General features: G+C 51.0%; 1 protein-coding gene and 1 pseudogene across 8 annotated transcripts in view; one reads left to right on the top strand and one right to left on the bottom strand.

The window, feature by feature from the left end:
• ERC1 (ELKS/RAB6-interacting/CAST family member 1) overlaps positions 1 to 5190 on the bottom strand; it is a 2866486-nt gene extending 2861296 nt beyond the window's left edge. For 4 of the 8 annotated variants that reach the window (XM_069628613.1, XM_069628618.1, XM_069628615.1 and 1 more), the window contains exon 1: positions 4737 to 5190. The gene's annotated coding sequence lies outside the window, so the exon portion shown is untranslated. The remainder of the gene's footprint in view (positions 1 to 4736) is intronic. The other 4 variants (XM_069628616.1, XM_069628617.1, XM_069628620.1 and 1 more) reach the window with 2 other exon arrangements.
• Positions 5191 to 8324: 3134 nt separating this feature from the next.
• On the top strand, positions 8325 to 8470 carry LOC138514893 (5.8S ribosomal RNA; annotated as a pseudogene).
• Positions 8471 to 19491: the final 11021 nt, after the last annotated feature.

The raw sequence follows: 19491 nt of genomic DNA, 5'->3' as shown, positions 1-19491 counted from the left end.
TGACAGAAACCAGAAGGCTTCTTGTGATTTTTATCTACACGGATGTAATTGCAAGCCACCTCTGAAACAGAATGTATTTCCCTGAAGCCTTTCGAAAAAAATAAACTGCACACTGATAAAAGGAATGGTTTCTTTCCATTCAGCTTCAGAAGCACTGTGCATGTTTTCCTTGAATTTTAGGATTGTATAATTAATAAGATGGAAAACTAAGTTGCAATTGAGAAAAATAAATTGTATTATTATTATTATTTTATTTTTTTAACAAGTTATGCATTTTTCCAGTGAAAGCAAACCAGTAGTGCACAATTGTATTTTTCAGATTTCAGGTGCTGTGTGCCTCATGCAGAGGCAGATCATGTTTACACTTCCCATTTAATTTACAGTCTAATTATAATAACAGTGTGTAAAATGATGACTTTGCACAGTCTAGTTTACATCCATCCAACCTTGCAGTCAATGAGGTACATTACTACAAATGGTCAGTGGCAGCAGAGTCTTTGCTCAAGGGTGAGTAATTGTCATTACACAGATCACAGGTGTTCTAGCCTCTCAAATCTTCAAGGCTACAAATAAAACATCCAAAACCTGACTCTCAAGAAAGCGCGAGCGCTGTTCAAAAACAAATGAAAGTTACATAGGTAATTGAAATAGAAACTCTGCAAAACATGTCCCTGTGATAATCCAGATAGGCATTTAACTTTATGTAGTGCTTCATTAATGGTTCGTCATACATCTAGGTACTCTGATCGTTATACCTCAGTCGATACTCAGTTAACCAACCTCTGAAGGATGTTATCCAATAAGATAGCTCAGCCGGTTGAGCACTTGTTGCTGCAATCTCTGCGTGATCTGTGGGTTGCGGGTTTGAATCCCGGCAAGTCCAACTCAGCCTTTCATCCTTTCGAGGTCGATAAAGGAGTACCAACTTTGGTTTGGTGGTAATTGTGATAAATATGTTCTAAGTACAGCGCTTTGCCAAAAGAGCTATATAAATAACCATTTGACCACTAGATTTGGTATAGAATTTAGCATGGAGTCCCTGCCTCTCTGCACTGTTGTATCATAACATTGGCATACCATTAGGTAGTAATAGCTTCAGGAAATTAGGACTTTCATTAAACATCAAAAGACAATTCTGCTATCGAATCTCAAAACACAATACAAATTCATGTATGCTTTACTATATCATTGGTTACGTTTTTGTGATTTCAACATTTAAATATATACAGGAGAGATCAAATGGGCAGAAATAATGAAAGGTGTATTCTGTCACAATGCAGAAAGATGCTGCATAGTAATGATTTCCATACAGTTTTTTCACACGTCGGATCGATGTTGCATACATTTTACTCTTGCGAAGGAGAAAAGTCATTTTTACGGTTTTAAAATGACATTTACTCTCAAAGTTTAAAAATAGAGAGTAAAATACTCGCACCTCAAAATCTTATCTGAAGCACTGCAGACGGGTATGCCCAGACGTGGGTCCCGTGCCTGCTGGGCCTGGAGACCCAAGCTACTCCTCACTTATGAGGCCCAACAAAGCCGAAACATGTTTGGGGATGCAGGGGGTCTCATGCAGAAGGCATGTGACCTAGCAGTTAGGACTGGACTGCCCCTTTTGGGGTGGGGCCAAGGCTGATTTGCATATGGCCTTTCCCCTTCTGTAATGGCTTGGCAATCGTAGAACGATGGTCTGGAGGGTTGCCCAGAGCAATGCCAGAGGTTAAGATTCATTCTAAACCTTCCAGCCATCACCTCTTTGTTTTTGCTGTGAAAGAAATTCAGCACCAGTGCACACAGAAAGGGTGGGTTGGCACTGCTCTAAACAGCTGTAGGTTGGCTAAGAAGGCTAAGAAAGAGCGTGCCAGGAGTGCACTCCAGCCTTTTGGGGGTGGGGAGGGGAAGTCAGCACACTTCCTCCCTCATGGAGAGCTGAGGTAGGAGGGTGAAAAAATATATACATTTTCAATGCACCATCAGGCTTTGGCATTTCTACTCGTCCCAATCCAAATTTTCACTCTCCAATTGCGAGTTGCAATTTTGCACCCTGCAGGTATACCTTTTTTCTTTAAACGAGCATGCCAAACCCCACGGTTTTGGCTTTGTGTACATCTTTGCTAGGCACTGCCAAAAACTTCCTGGCCATAAGTTTATAGCAACTTGGAAATGGCTTGAGTCCCTGGGCATATGATGGCGCCTGGCAAATACAACTGTATGCTTTGCAAATTCTTGTTTTTAACTGTACTTCACGGCACATAACAAATACACGGATGTTCATACTGCTTGTAAATCAAGTGACTGAAGGCACACTTGGTTCAGACATTTTTTATTCCACCAGTAGTACCACATTTAAAACTGCAAAAAAGCAGTCAACGCTCAGAAGACTGCTCCAAAATAACACTGGCTGGCCATTTCAGTCGTTTTATTTTTTGTTTTATTGAGCATTTGCTAGGCGCCTTATACAACAGAATTTCAAAGCGCCACAAGGCTAAATCGGAAGGAAACAGGGGAAATAACAATGGCAAAACAGTGAAATACAGTCATGGTCCTGCTAGGCGTTGTGGCATTCGGACGTGCAAGTGCAGTGAGGAAAATTGCAGGAGATAGGGAGGGAGGAGCAGAGAGGGAGGAGCAGAGATGTGGACAAGTGCTGGTGGGTCAATACAGTCATAGTTGCTTCTTTAAACATCTCCTCTCCTTCCTATCAGTACTTCAATGCAATAGTTCCAGTTTAGAAGTAGTCCATAGCCACAACTAAAAATCTGATAACTGTGACTGGTCCTCTGAACGCTGAGCTTTGTTTAAAAATGCATCGTTACATATGTGTGTACTGCCGTGTTGCCATTGACATCTCCTTGTAGCGATGTTACTGTCTCCGGAAGAAAGGAGGTAGGGGAGTGGGGGGTTTGGTACATTTTTGACAGTGCATATAAGCCTAGGAAGGATAGCTCAGGGGCAACGCGGTTGTCTTGGAAGCAAGACTACACAACAACACAGGTTCGAATCTCGTTTCGGCACTTAGAACCCACTCCTGGTATTAAGCGCGTTATAAATTAACTATAATATGAAATGTGTTCTGTCGACAGATACATTGCTGTTAAAACGTTTCAGTGTACATGATGGCTAACGCACATCTGTGCATACTGCACAATGTGCATTGTTCATATTTCAAACCACTGGTTTTTTTAATGCAGATGACACTGAATTAACAACCAAAAATTGTACAGCTGGTAGGTGTCAAGACATTGATAGGGATGGAATTGAGCAGCCTCGTAGCCACATCACACATTTGTCTGCTGGCTGACCACAAAAGCCGAGAACCAACCCAGGAAATGGCTTTCAACAGAGTCATCAGACGCATCACACTTATGATTGTATAACCGAATCAAATCGTAAGCAGCTACCAGTACAAAAACAGTGATTACAAATTCTGAGTCTGAGAATCAGGGCACAGAAACGTGCAGCATCCGGCGCCCTGCCATTCCATGTGTAACAGCACGGCCCCAAAGCCGCCTCCATTCCTCCCCCAACACGGCAGCAGATAAGCGACTGAGAAATGTCTCTCTAAAGTACAACATCTGCTGCCAGCAGGAAAGTGGAAGAAAGGGGGCCAGGCGTCAGGAAGAGCATGTACTTCTTTCACGGATCTACATGGGAACAAGCATCCTCGGTTAGAACCTAAATCCCTGTCTTGACAGTTAAAAACCAGGCATAGGGGCTAAAAGACAGGGCCGACAGGACCAGAGAATGCTTGGAATTCTTCGCCTCCAGGGCACCAATAACTGGCCTTTTGTATTAATGCGTCTACTGGTGTGGCTCATTTAGCTAGAAAGGATTGGGGCGGTTTGTCGCGCTAATGCCTTGGGCATTATCATTGATTTGGCGAGAAATTAATGAAACTCGGGTCCCAAATCTACAGCTGTCATCAGGAATCTTCTGCACTTAATGCATTTCCTAGAATTGAATAGAAGGCATGGAGTCAAAGTAGTAGTCTTCTGCATGCAAAGAGGAAGGAGAATAAGTAATAAACATAAGATTACAAACATATTGGTGGGGGTGCACCTTTTGTGCTGGTTTCCCGATGGGCTTCCAGAAAAAAAAGGCGAGTGAGCAATCACTTAAGGTACGGGGAACGTTACATTTGTGAGGCTGCGCGACTTATATGTGAGACTTGTACGGGATAGCGAGAAGAAAATATTTACATTGTTGCCATTATAAAAATGACAGGTTACACAAAACAATTGCACAGATTCCACATAGGTCGGTTCGGGGCAACTGTCAAGCAACTACTGCATTTCAATGGAGACCACCCCCTCCCAAAAATCTAATTGCTGCATCGGTGTGAAGGGACAGTCATTGATGCAGCAACCACCCTTTGAAATGGGTGATGGGGTTGAAATGGCAATCGTTCAGTTCCAGCAAAGCGGTCATTCGGCGTTAAGCTTCTACAAAGGGCATTTGTCTGAGGGGGTGAAGCCTCTAAACTGCTTTTCCTAGACACGCTTCCACGGAGATGGTGACTGGTGGATACACTTGACTGGTATAGGCGGCTGAACTCTGGCGGTAGGTAACGAAAGACCTTTGTGTTGCAGGTTGTCCAGATGCCAGCAATTGGCGTATGGGCTACTATGTGGATACAAATGTCAGTGGCTTGATGTGCCCTTTATTTTCACATACACGAAACATAACAATCCCCTCCTAAGATGCAATACAGGGAATTCAGAATTCCCGTTTACCTCTTGGGAGCTTGTCACACCCTGGGCATCCCTGTGGTGTCCGATCCCATCGCCTTCCGTACCTGTCAATGCCGCGCACCGCCACAGGGTTCCCAACTCCGATGATGCTGTCACTGAGGCCCCTCGCTCTGCTGCAAGGGCGCGAGCGCTCACACCTCAACCCCAAGATCCTCGCCGGTGACGTCCTGAACCGTTAAACGCCCGCGCCCTCCTCCCCTCCACAGCCCACATAGAATGCACCGCACGCGCGCGCTCGTCCAGCTGCCCGTCAGTCTCGCGCCAGCTCAGTGCCCAGCCTGGAACCCGATCCCTCCCCCTCTTTACTACAGCCTAGCTCCAGTTCATAGAGTGTCACAATCAGCCGCTTGCGCCGACGTCAACCAAGTGAAACCATGCCCCCCCTACCCTCCAGTTCTGCTGTGCGTGCGCGACCCCGTCGAAAGTGTTTCTTCAATAGAAACAAACGGCGGACACCCCCTTTTAAGACATACAAAAAGACTAGCTCCCATCCGAGAAAAGGACCATAGCAATGGCCAGCCCACTCTTCTTCACGTGACCTCTGATGTCATCCGTGTGATTTCCGGAGCAGTGAAGCAGTTCCGGAGTACGTTCAGTAAACTGGCTGGGACTGAGCTTTAATTCTGAACGCTCTGGCTGCCGGGGCAAGTGCAACCGGACCCTGCCAGACTTAGGCTGGCAGCGGATGGGGTGGGCATTTTCCTTGGTTTACCGGGAACGTTTCTACGAGATCCTGGAGGATCATGAGCGGCAAGGCTCTGAGCCTGTGGGTGCCAGGTTGCAGGAACAGCAGCAACCCGTATGCTCTTGGCTGGTTGTAAATACAATTTGCATTTTCTTCCGGATACTGTGAAAGTTCCTGCAAACAGCCAATTTTGATAGGGGAGCGGGAAATTACATTTATTTTAAAAATCATGCTCAGCTATTCAACATGAAAGGTATGGAGGACTAAGAAAAGGAACAGGGAGACTGCATAATGGTGTTTAACTGATCAAAGGGGGCTAATAGAGTGATTTAATGTTTCATGAAGGTGTGATTGTTAGGATGGTGGTTTTAGAGGGGGTTAGCTGGGGCTATCTGCATGTGATTCAGGATTGACAAACAGTCATCGATTGCAAGGGGGAAGGGGCATCTTGCTTTTTGGAGGGAGGGATTGGGCATCTTGGTGGGGTCTGAATGGTTGGATAGGGGGATGCTGGTGGGTCTGGCAGGATGGGGCACATTTGTGTGAATCTGGGGAAAGGGGGCACATTGGTGTGGGTCTGGACGGAGGGATAGAACATAGTGGTGTGGGTCTAGGGAGGGATAGGGACAGTTCTGTGGGTTTGGGGGGAGGGTTGGGGTACTTTAGTGGGACGGGGCATCTTGGTGTGGCTCTGGAGGGAGGTGGTGGGGGCACGTTGGTGTGGCTCTGGAGGGAGGTGGTGGGGGCACATTGGTGTTGAATCTGGGCGGAGGGATGGTGCACATGGGTGTGTTTCTGGCGGGAGAGATGGGCACAGTGGGTCTGAAGGGTGGCATGGGTCATCTAGGTGTGGGTTGGGAAGTGGGACGGGGCATCTTGGTGTCTCTCTGGAAGGAGGTGGTGGGGGCACATTGGTGTGGATCTGGGTGGAGGGATGGAGCACATGGGTGTGTTTCTGGAGGGAGAGATGGGCACAGTGGGTCTGGAGGGTAGCATGGGTCATCTAGGTGTGGGTTGGGAAGGTGGACGGGGCATCTTGGTGTGGCTCTGGAGGGCGATGGTGGGGGCACAATGGTGTGTCTCTGGAGGGAGGTGGTGGCACACTGGTGTGGATCTGGAGGGAGGTGGTGGGGCACATTGCTGTGGATCTGGGTGGCGGAATGGTGCAAATGGGTGCGTTTCTGGAGGGAGAGATGGGGCACAGTGGTTCTGGAGGGTGGCATGGGTCATCTAGGTGTGGGTTGGGAAGTGGGACGGGGCATATTGGTGTGGCTCTGAAGGGAGGTGGTGGGGCACATTGCTGTGGATCTGGGTGGCGGAATGGTGCAAATGGGTGCGTTTCTGGAGGGAGAGATGGGGCACAGTAGGTCTGGGGGGTGGCATGGGTCATCTAGGTGTGGGTTGGGAAGTTGGACGGGGCATCTTGGTGTGGCTCTGGAGGGAGGTGGTGGGGGCACTTTGGTGTGGCTCTGGAGGGAGGTGGTGGGGGCACATGGGTGTGGATCTGGGCAGAGGAATGGCGCAAGTGGGTGTGTTTCTGGAGGGAGAGATGAGGCCCAGTAGGTCTGGGGTGGCATGGGTCATCTAGGTGTGGGTTGGGAAGTGGGACGGGGCATCTTGTGCTCTGGAGGGAGGTGGTGGTGGCACATTGGTGTGGCTCTGGAGAGAGGTGGTGGGGGCACATTGGTGTGGATCTGGGTGGAGGGATGGTGCACATGGGTGTGTTTCTGGAGAGAGAGAGATGGGGCACAGTGGGTCTGGAGGGTGGCATGGGTCATCTAGGTGTGGGTTGGGAAATGTGATGGGGCACATCCGCTCGCACAATATCCTGTGCTACAACTACACCGATGAGACACAACTAATCCTAAAACTCCTGAATTCAAAACCCAACTGCCAACCCGACTTCGCTTCCTGCCTCCTCGCCATAGATCACTGGAGACCACAAACCACCTCTTGCTAAACCCCTCCAAAACTGAAATCATGGTATGTGGCAACACCGAACATCTACCACACCCGCTACCCTGGCCATCCACCATGAGAAATTCCCCGACACCCTCAAAGTCCGTAAATAGGGGTCCGCAACGCAGCAGATGGGGATGTCCCCAACCATGCACTGGAAAGGGAGCCCTGCGCAGCACCCTCTCCTCACTGAGCCTGCCTCTGCGCTGGCTGGGGGGGCGCACTCCTCTCTCTGACCTGCCAGCGGGTGGGCATTGGTGGGCACACCCCGGTCAGCAGGGAAGCCCCAAGTTGGGACAGCTGGGAGCTGAGGGAATCCTGACTGCTCTCGAGGGGTGCCTCCCCAGGTAGACGGGGGGCCTGGCACTCCAGGCATGAGCCATGGTGCAACTGGCTTACTCGACGGTGGGTGCCAAGGTGCCAGCCGCCCACATCTGTGGGCGTGCGATGGCCAGGCCCGCTGTCACAGTGGGTGACCTTCCCTCTTGCCCAGGTGCCTGGAGTTGGGCCCTATGCGGCCGGGCTGGGGTTTGAAGACTCTAGCGGTCCCACCCGACCCCCTGTCTGTGCTCTCTCTGGCCCGCCTCGCTGTCCGTCTCCCAGCCCCCCCAGGGAAGCGGAAGGGGTCGGGGAAGGATGAGTGGATTGGGCCGTGTGGATAGGTGGCAGAGCGGCCTACCTCCATCCCCTTGGGAAGCGCTGTGCTGCTGCAGGTGGCAGTCAGGATTCCCAGGCTGAGCACCTGGATTGTTTATTTGTTTATTTTTTGTTTTTGTTTTAAATTATTTTTATTTTAATACCACAATGGTTTTTGGCCGAGCTAGACAGGGCGCTGGGCTGTCCCGCCACAGGCGGCGCTGCCTCTCCCGACCCCTCCTGCACCGGCAGGGTCAGGCGGCGTCTGGGACAAAAAAAAAGTTGCCTATGACTCCTGGCAGTGGATCACTCGCCTCGTGCATCGATGAAGAACGCAGCTAGCTGCGAGAATTAGTGTGAATTGCAGGACACATTGATCAACACTTCGAACGCACCATGTGGCCCTGGGTTTTTCCCTACGCTTGTACATCAATCGCCCTGGGGTTCCCTCCTAGGGGCGTGGCTGGGGCTGTTGCAGGGACCCTATTCCATTCATCCCCCTAAGGTCAGACGACGATCAGCACCGTCGCTGGATCCTTGGATCTGGCGCGCAAGCTCATTGCCGACGCGTCCTGGCCTCCCCAGTTTCCCCGCCTCATGCTGGTTTCGGGAGGGCCGGGTGGCCGGCGTGCCCCAGATGTGGTGGCGGCGGCAGTAGGCTTTAAAAAAGCCTGGCGCACCTTCACCCCACCCCGGCGCTCGGGTCCTGCAGAGAGCCCCAGAGGGTGCGAAGGTTGGCTCAGAGGCAGTCGCGCGGCTCCCCCCCCATTGCCACCCTCCAGCAGGTGCGGCTACCTGGTTGATCCTGCGTGTATGCGTGTCTCAAAAATTAAGCCATGCACGTGTAAGTACAAACGACTGGTACAGTGAAACTGCAAATGGCTCATTAAATCAGTTATGGTTCCTTTAATCGCTCCATCTGTTAGTTGGATAACTGTGGTAATTCTAGAGCTAATACATCCTGACGAGAGCGAACCTCCTGGGATGCATGCACTTATCAGACCAAGACCAATCCCGGCTCGCCCGGCCGCTTTTGTGACTCGTGATAACCATAGGCCGATCGCACATCCATGTGACCGCGACAATGCTGTCAGATATCTGCCCTATCAACTTTCGATGGTACTTTCTGTGCCTACCATGGCGACCACGGGTAATGGGGAATCGGAGGTTCGATTCTGGAGAGGGAGCCTGAGAAACGGCTACAATGCAGCAGGTGTCCAAATTACCCAATCCCGACTCCTGAGGTAGTGACAAAAAATAACAATACAGGACTCTTTTGAGGCACTGTAATTGGAATGAGTACACTTTAAATCCTTTAACGAGTATCCATTGGAGGGCAAGTCTGGTGCCAGCAGCAGTGGTAATTCCAGCTCCGACAGCATATATTAAAGTTGCTGCAGTTAAAAAGCTTGTAGTTGGATCTTGGGATCGAGCTGACGGTCGGCCGCGAGGCGAGCTACCACTGCCTGACCCAGCTCCTGCCTCTTGGTGCCCCCTTGATGCTCTTGACTGAGTGACCTGGGGGTCTGAAGCGTTTACTTTGAAAAAAGTACAGTGTTCAAAGCAGGCCGGTCACCTGAATACTTAAGCTAGGAATAATGGAATAGGACACTGGTTCTATTTTGTTGTTTTTCGGAACTGGGGCCGTGATTAAGAGGGACGGCCGGGGGCATTCGTATTGCGCCGCTAGAGGTGACATTCTTGGACCAGCGCAAGACCAAAGGGAAGGCATTAGCCAATAATGTTTTCATTGTTCTCGGGGGACGCCTCCCCAGGCCGACAGGGGCCCGGCAAGCCCCGAGCCATGGTGCACGCGGAGGTCTAGGTTCCCGCCACCCACATCCGTGGGCGAGCGATGGCCAGGTCTGCCGGCGCAGCGGACGACCTTCCCTCACGCCCAGCATAGCTTCTCCATTTTCTGTCCATATTTGGGGACCAAAGATGGCTTTCATTTCTTTAACCACTTCGCAGAATGGTTTTAGGATGGGGCAGGACCACCAGTCATGGAGCCACGTACCTACTTCTTTGGAGCCCCGCCAACACATCTGTGAAACTGAGGGGTATATTTTATGTAGCTTCTCCGGTGTTGGGTGCCACTGCACTAGTATCCTGGTCCACATTTCCCTGATCTGCACCCCTCTCATAAATTTGGGGATTCCATGCCACACTTCCGACCACTGTTCTTCGGAGATCAGAAGGGGCAACGTGTCTGCCCATTGTTTCTTATAGGGCCACTGGACCTGTGCCTCTGGCATGGTGAATAATTTGTACGTTTTACTAATCATTTGTCTATCACCGGAATTTGTTAGCCAGTACCTTTCTAGCGGAGTTAATTCTCTGGTGATTGATTGTTTCCCATCTCGAGAAGAGAGCCAGTGCCGCAGTTCAGCATATCGATACCTTTCCTCCTCCTGCAAACCCATGGTTTGTTTGCAGAGCTGGAATGACTTAACCTCCTGTCCCTCCATGTCCCTTGCTGCCTGTATCCCCCACCAGGGCTGTAATTTGGCTTCTGTACGTGTTGGAGGGGGGGGGAGGACTGTCCGCTCTTGGGCACCACAGGACCTCGTCTAGGGGCCTTTCCCACCACTGCCCTATCTATCCTTTGTCAGATGCTGTCGGGATTCCCATTGAACCAGTTTCGGATGACCCTCAATTGAGCTGCTCGTTGGTAGTACATTTGAAAGTTTGGAACTCCCATTTCCCATGCCCCCGTGGGAGTGACCATGACTCTCATGGCCACTGTCTTTTCCCTTGCCAGATGTAGTTACGTACTAGTTTATTCAGGGTTTTGAAGAATTTCTGGGGGACCGCCAAGGGGGAGAGTCTGAAAGTAATATAGCGCTCTGGGGAAAATGATCATTTTAATGACAGTGATGCGGCCCATCCATGATATGTTAAGGAGCCTCCTCTCTCCCAGCTAGGTCTTGATAGTTTCCAACAGGTGGGGATAGTTTGCTTGTTAAGTATCCTCTAGGGTACTGGTAATTGTCACCCCAAGGTATCGAAGGGATCCCTCTGCTCGTGCGAATTGCCCTGTATCTGATGTTTCTGAGGGTGCGCTTGAGAAAAGTGTTAAGTGTTTCTGAGTTCCTTCCACTCTAATCACATTTTTAATTTTAGGCAGTGTGAGTTGCTTTTCATGTTATTTTAACACACTGTCCTATAAATCCATATTTTTCTTTTTTTTTTAATAAACTTTTCTTTATTGGCAAAAAAAGTAGTAGCTGGTACATTACAAGTTGCAACAACAACACACATTACATATTTCAAGCGTGAATGACAAAGGACAGGCCCAGCAGTAGGCCACACATGATCATGATTGGGGCTGGTAGCAATAACGGCATTATCATGCAGTGTGATCCGTCCCCGGATCTGGAGACAGAGGAGATGATAGGAGCTCCAGATCCACCTTTCGGTTCAAAAAGCTACAAAACCCTGTCCATATGTTTTTAGGTCGAGCAGTACTAGGCAACATGTTAATGTAGTCTTCTTCACAAGATTGTGTCCAGGTGAGGGCTTTCAGCCACATTTCCAGGGAAGGGGGGGGATCTACATTTCCAACATTGCAGGATACATTTCTTGGCCACAATCGCCGCCACATTCAGAAACCTTGCCTCCCGTTTCGCCTCTGATCCCTCCCACAGCCCAAATAGAAGAGACAAAGGGTCAGGGCAGACAGAGAACCCCACAATCTCGGACAGAGTCTCAAGCACCGCATCCCAGAACGGGGCCAGTGCCCCACAGGACCAGAACATGTGAGCATGGTCCGCATCATTAGATCTACATCTTTGACAGGGATGGGTTTGGTCCCTGGCAAACTTCCCAATCGCACAGGGTGTGTAGTACAGGCGATTAAGTAACTTGTATTGAACACATCTTACTCTGGAGTTAAGAGAAACCTTGCGTGTGTGCATGCACATTTTGGTCCACATATCATCCGTGATGTCTAATCCTAGATCGCGGCACCAAGCATCTTGAACAGTGTGGGGGGGTTCAACAGCTTGCGCCATCAACATTTTGTACAGGGAGGATACAATGCCCTTACCGCCGGCAGAATTGGCAATGTAGCAGACCTCGGGGGACTCCGGGGGTTCGTCCGGATACGAAGGCCACATGTCTTGGACCGCCGCCCTAAGTCAGAAGTATTGCAGCAGCTCCAACGAGGACTTGGAGTGCCCCGGTCTCCAGGTATCAGGGGTAATGAATTTCCCATCGGGGAACAGGTCGGAGAGTGACCTGTATCCCAGGTACGACCAGTGCTGCATAAGGAGCCTATCCTGTGTGGGGGTGAGGCCGGGGAATGACCAAAGGGGAAGCCATTTGTAATACGGGGGGAGCCAGAACCGGGCATCAGGATCTGCCGCCACGCCCTTATGGTGGAGGCCACTGGGACAGCAGGGGCCTCAGAGCGATACGAGTGAAAAAGGATCAAGGACATGACATTTACCTCCTTGGTCGCAAGGATTTCGAGCTTGACATGCGGGGGGGGGTCCTGGTGGTGGTACCAATATGTAGCGTGCTGAGCCTGAGCAGCGGTCCAATACTGGGCGAGATCCGGCGCATTGAAGCCGCCCCTCTCATAAGGCAGGGTCATATGTTGCCACTTTCTGCGCACGGCACCAGAGTGCCACAAGAATCGGGCAAATCCCGCGTGCAGGTACGCAAAGTACTGTCTCCCGGGCCAAAGTGGGACGCTAGCAAATACGTATAGGAGCTTCGGGACTATAATCATTTTTATTAGGGAGAGTCTCCCTGAAAGTGAGAGGGGGAGGTTTCGCCATCTTTCCATCTTGGCATTGGCATATTGCGCGGCAGCCCCGTAGTTATCGGACAATAAGGAGGATTTAGAGAGGGACACCTGAACCCCCAGGTATTTGATGCCCTCAGGGGCCCATTTGAGAGGAAATTCGCATGCAGGTTGGGAAGTTGCGGGCGTGAGGGGAAAGATTTCTGACAGTGTAATTTATGGTGAAGCCCGAGAATGTGCCAATTTTGATAATTTCGCGCATGATCGGGTCAAGGTGAATTGAGGGGTCTCTAATGTATAAAAGCACGTCGTCGGCATACAGTGATATAATTTCGGGGGTGTCCCGCAGGCGAATCCCTTTGCGCCCGTGGTTGTTTCGCACACTATCCGCCATGGGCTCAATGGCCATCGCGAATAACAAGGGAGAAAACGGGCACCCCTGCCGTGTCCCTCTGTGGAGGGAGAAGGGAGCCGACAGATGGAAGTTAACCAGGACCCTGGCCAAGGGGTCAGTGTATAATAGTTTAATGCAGGACATCATGTAGGGGCCGACCCCCATCTTCTCCAGCACCGCCCAAAGGTATTGCCACGAGACCATGTCGAACGCCTTTTTGGCATCAAGCGTCACAGCTATGGCGTTGGCTTGGGGGTCGATTCTAGAGATAACATTAAACAGTCGCCGAATATTCAATGCCGTGGAACGGGCAGGGACAAAGCCGCTCTGGTCAGGATGAATCAGGTATTTTATGATGGGGAGGAACCTATTTGCTATAATTTTAGCAAAGATTTTAGTGTCAGTGTTGATGAGGGACAGGGGTCTATAGGAGCCACATTCATCCAGGGGTTTGCCCGGCTTGGGAAGCACCGTGATGACGGCCTCGCGGAGGGACCGGGGGAGGGTAGAGAGGCGCAGCGACTCCTCCCAAACCTCGTGAAGACGTGGAGCAAGGAGGGCGACATGTTCCTGATAGAACTCGGTGGTTAGGCCATCTGGGCCGGGGGCCTTACCCTTAGGGAGGGCCGAAATTACAGCGGTGATCTCGTCAAGGGTGAAGGGAGACTCTAGTTGTTCTTTGGTGGCTAGGGAAATAAGAGACATTGGGATGCGGTCTAGGAGGTCGTCCAGGTCTGTGGGCAGTGCTCTGGCTGCCGGGCATAAAGGGCGGCATAGAAATCTGCAAAGGTCCCAAGAATGGGGCGATCAGACCAATGCCTCATTCCATCTTTGTCGATGATACTATCAATCCAAGCCCTGCCTCCCTCGGCACGGGCAAGGCGAGCAAGGGTGCTGCCCGGTCTCTCTCCCTCACCATACTTCCGAGCCGCAACGGGTCGGGCAAGGTATTCTATCTCGCTAAGGGCAAAGGACTCGAATGCGTCCAGTTCAGTTCTAATCTGTGCAAGCGTGGGTGGAGAGGGGGTAGTCGCATACTCGCGCTCCAGCTCCTTGAGTCTGGACTCGGAACGGCGCAGAGAGTTTCTAATGTCCTTCAGGACCCCTGCCGCCCTAGAGATACACATGCCCCTGATGAAAACCTTAAAGGCCTCCCATCTCACCCCATCTGTTGTGTCGTGACGTTTGTTGTTATCTAAAAACGAGGAGATATCTGCGAGGATGTCAGCCTTGAAGACAATATCGTGCAGTGCATCTGACTTAAACCGCCAGGTGGAGTGCTGGGGAAGGGCCGGGTGTAAGGCGATGTCCAGTGTGAGTGGGGAATGATCGGATAAAGTGCGTGGCAGGATCTGTGTGGTAAGCATTTTGCCCATGTGCCCCGCGGAGAGAAGAAAAAGATCAATCCTGGAGTGGCTGTCATGGACAGAGGAATAAAATGTGAACTCTTTCGATGATGGGTGAAATACTCTCCAGGCGTCTACCAGCCCAGAAGTGGTCATGTGTGCATGGAGGCGACGAGCGGCTTTGGACAGTGTTCTAGGTGCAGCACCGGATCTGTCCAAGTCGGTGTCGAGGATGAGATTCATGCCCCCCCCAGATAACAGGGACTCCAACATATCCCGAGAGAGTGTTGAGGATGTGGTCAAAAAATTCGGGTGCATCAATGCATGGGGCATTTGTGTTGACCAGGAGGCATTCTGTATTAGCAAGGAAACAGTGGAGGATCACGTATCTACCCTGGTCATCAATGTGGCTGGTCATCAATGTGGCTGGCGCGGAGAGGATTAGGGTGAGGACCCCCCTGGACTGTGAGGAGAACGCTGTATAGTATTTGTTGGAGCCCCATGCAGGGGCAAAGGAGGACGAGAGATGAGCAAGCGCGTGGGTCTCCTGCAAGAGAAGTATTTTGACCCCGTGCCTCTGGGCATAGGCTGTGACCCTGCGTGCCTTGGTGAAGTTGCTGAACCCCCTGATATTCCAAGACATTAGCCTAATGGCCATTCAGCAGCCCTTTAGGGGGGATCCCAGTAATGTGTGACAGGGTATGTTGAACAAGTGCTGGCCACTAATACGGCGGCCCGTTGCATCGTACCAAAAGCTACCGCTTCTCTACCAGTTTTGCCATAGTAACCCAAAACTACTCCCACCCCCACCCTCACTGCCCCCCAAATCACAGCAGTGCCCAAAAGCCCACCCAAAATTCCAAGGCACTTGTGCCAAACCCAACGGGGCAAGGCAAGCCCCCGCGCCCAACAGGGGCGCAAGCAATGAACATAACCAGCCAAACTCGGCATTGCAACTGCAGCGGGGGTCGCTGCTGCCGTGGGCCCGATTGCGGCGGTTGAACAGAGGACTGCACGGAATATAGTGCAGCGGTAACCATAATAAGTTGTTGTGGGAGCACCATGGTAGAGTACAGTAAGCAGAAAGTATAGTAATAGAGGATCCCAGACAGGGTGCCGTGTCCAACAGATCACACACTAGTGACCCAATTTGCGTTTCATGAGACTTCACAGAAAGTTACGACAATCAATAAATGCACAAAAGAAAGAATAAAGGAGTACAAGGAAACTGCACTGACAAGCGTGGCAATGACACCATAAATGATTCAGGTAATGAGTGCAGGGCAGGGCGAATCAACCCTCCTCCACCAGGTCGTCCGCCGGACCAGGGACAGGAATATGAGATTCAATAAATTTCACCGCCTCCTCAGGGACCGTGAAAAAATACATTTTATTATGATGGGTGAGCTTCAGCCTTGCGGGGAACAGCATAGCGTATTCCACTTTCCTTTCTCTAAGCATTTTCTTTACACCATTTGACATTGACCGAAAAGTCGGGGAAGATACGAAGAGTTTGAGTCTCAAATTTCAGTTCCCCTTTTTCGCGGGCTAGGCGTAGGATGTGGTCTCTATCCCGGAAGCTGAGGACCTTGGCTATAATTGGTCTAGGGAAGTCCCCCAGCTTGGGGCGCGGGGAAAGTGAGCGATGGGCGCGCTCAATGGTGAAGAAGGGGGAGAGTTGGGGATCTCCCAGGAGGTCCTTCAGAAGGGTCTCAACAGCGAGTTCCATCTTGCCCTTGAGGGCCGCCTCCGGAACCCCCACAATGTGAATATTGTTCCTGCGGGATCTGGACTCTAAATCGTCGCACTTCGCTTTGACCTGTTTCATATCCCGCACCAGGTCAGAGACCGTGCCCTGGAGCACAAGTACTTCATCCTCTGTGGTCCCAATCCTGGTCTCGGCCTCGACCAGCCTAGCGCCATGTTGGTCCAGTTTGGTGCGTAGTGAGGCTACATTTGCGTTTATGTCATCTAATTTTTCGTGAAATGACGCAGTTTTTGGCCATGGATTCCATAAGTGTCGTGAGATCAGGCTGTGGGGGACATAAGGACACATCTGGGTCTTCTTGTGGGAGGGCAGCCCCACCTTGATCCCGCTTAGCGAGTGATTTAGCAAACTTGTCCATTGCTCCAGCCTTGTTAGCCCCACAAGCCTTGCCGGACATATTTGGAGGCACACCTAGAAGCGCAGGGCAGGTACTGCAGTAGGTTATCCCAGCAGGTATGCTCCAGGGCAGCAGGCCCACCCAGGGGGGCAGACAAGGCGTCCCAGGCGACAGTATATCCTAGGAAGAAAAGCGACAGGCAGCGCTCGTCCCCGAGCCAGGTGAGTACAGGCAACCAGAGCCAGCAGTGAGGGACAGCCCAGTCTGGGGGCGCCTAATGAGCTCAGGGCACAGCAAGTCGTTGCACAGTGTGAGGAGAGGAGGGTGCTGAGGCGCCCAGCGCCGCACCAGCGCAATGCAAATGGTCGGAGGTAAGCCTGCTAGGGGGGGCCCTCAAGGCGCTGGTGCAGCAGTAGTGGGCAGCGCAATTCCGGGTCGCAGTTGAAGGGTTCCGGTAAATAACTGCGTAGTCTAGGCAACCGCAGAGGTGGTCAGGCCATGGATCAGGTGATGGAAAATAGATGGAAGCCCACAGGAGAGGAGCAGCACAACCCCGGACCACCAGGGGGGCCACCAAGTCACATTAGGGTAGTTGCTTATGGGCCTGTAGGCCTCCGGCCACCCAACCGGCCAGGAGCCCACTGCGACTGCAGATATGGAGTGTATGGCCCGTAGTTCCCGGGGGGTACAGTAAACATGAGCCCCAGACCCCCAATCCCTCACCTGCAGATGAGATGTCCCAGGCACCGCCTCAGCAGGGGTCCCAGCCACCAGGCGCCAGGGCGCGGAGGTGGGCGGGTGTGAGGTCAGCACTGTGGCCCCGGCCTGAAGGGGCAGGCGGGGTGCATGGCGCAGTCGGAAGGGCCACGTTGCTCCAGGGAGAGAAGGACCAGCAAGCAGTCCCCAGGGGCGCGAAATCCAGCGGAGAGATCGCCTGGAGAATCGGGCACAGAGACGGGGCGCTCTAGCAGCATGGTGTGGTGTGCAGGGATCCAGCGGTCCCGGGGGGCGCCGCAAGCCTCGAATCAGCACCCCTCCAGGGGGGGCCAGAGAGGACGGGCCAGCGGCCGGCAGCGGCCCACCCGGCCGCAAGGAGAGCCGGAGCGTGGAGGAGGCGTCGGCCCGGAGACGTGCCAAGCAGAGCGGAGAGTGGGCCCGGCGCTCCGGGTAGCAGGGCACAGACGTCAGACCCCGGGCCGGCGGGACTCAGGGGGCCGACCCCCCGCAGCAGTTGTTCGGAGCCAAGTGGGCCTTAGTTGTCAGGCGGCAGCCTCCAGAGAAGAAGAGCTTCACACGGCCCCAAGGTTCCGATTTCCTCCAAAACCCGGATCAGTATGCAGGGCAAGTGTTGTCAAACACGATACGCTCTGTCTCAGCTAAGGATGAAGGAGGATCCCGGTTATTCTGGCGGATTCTAAGCCGTCGGGTCAAGGAGCTAAGAGCTAGGCAGCCATCATGCTGGCTGCTCAACAGCGCCCCCCCTATAAATCCATATTTTGAGTGACATTTTTAACTTGGAAATGTTCTGAGACCTTTAGTTGTATATAGTTTACCTGTACTTGTTCACACTACAGCACCATTATGAAAAGCAAATCATTTATAGATCGATAATTGCGTTACAAACCTCCGGCACTGTGTATCAGCGTGCCCCTGCTGAAGGTGTGACGTTGTGATATCTGTTGAGCCCTTACAGGAAATATTGGGACAAAAGATTGTGAACATTTGCAATAATAAAGTTTACTGTTTCTGTTATCCAGTTCTTGCAGCTATTCATGTGCAGTTATGAGAACTGTTTTTCCATAAATTTTTCACTATTCGGCTTCTTTTTCTTCCAATCCCCCAGGTAAAGCAGGTTCACTCCATATGGATCCACCAATTAGATCTTTGGTTTACACATTCATATGTATTATTTGTTGCTTAACAGTGTACGCACTTGTCATAATAAAAACACTTCAATTACCCAATTGTCTATTTCTTTAAGCTAATGTGTTATGTGTTTAACCCCTTAACTGCCAATACCCCTCTTTCCCCCCTCCCCCGTGCAAAGGCTTTTTTTGGTGGTTTCGGTATGTCGCCATTCAATGCCTTGTAACTTTTATTTTACATGTGATATCTCGCCCAAATTTGGCCCCCTTTCTTCCCACATGTAGGTGATCATAACGCCACCTAGGAATCCTAGTTTGCTGTGTGGGGGGTGAGAGAAAATAACCAAAAAGGGAGCACATTTCGTGTTTTTTCAGAAAATTCCAATAAAATGATGTACCAAGAAGCCTGTGGTTGTTTCCTTGTAAGAGCTAGGAACAAATGGTTTGCTGTGCTGAATTTGCCATTTTCCAGGCTTTCAAGAACAGGTTGAGTGGAAACCAAAAAAATAAGGTTACTGTCAATTTTGTGAGAACTATGTGAGTTTACCCCTTTTTTCCCCCCAATAGTTCATGTGTGGACAGAATGGAAGAGGAGGGTAGGAAAGCTGAAAGGGAAGACAAAGGCATACATTTCTGAAAAGTAGACCAAATTCCAAGTTTAGGAAAGGGTGATTTGCTCAGATCAGGCAACATCTATGTAGGGAAAATGCCCATAGTTTGGGGAAAGATTTGAAAAATGACAGTTAAAAAAGGTATGTACTGGACATGGTTGGACCTGTAAGGTAATGGCTTCTGTGAAGATTGAGAAAAGCAATGCCCCGCTACATTGACTTTTCCAGTTAGGAAATTGCATATTTTTCTTGTATTGTTTCACAAAACGAGCAATACTACAAGCCAAAAACGGAGCCATAGTACACAGGAATTGTATGCTGACGGCCTAAACAGACATACTTAGCATGTGTAAATAAGGAAAATTAACGTGAGAAATGGCAAGCAT

The sequence above is a fragment of the Ambystoma mexicanum genome, chromosome 12, assembly GCF_040938575.1.
Source record: "Ambystoma mexicanum isolate Mex_15411 chromosome 12, UKY_AmexF1_1, whole genome shotgun sequence".
In the NCBI taxonomy this organism is placed as follows: Eukaryota; Metazoa; Chordata; class Amphibia; order Caudata; family Ambystomatidae; genus Ambystoma; species Ambystoma mexicanum.
The sequence above is the reverse complement of the archived record's forward strand: the minus strand, read 5'-3'. Positions and strand labels throughout refer to the sequence as shown.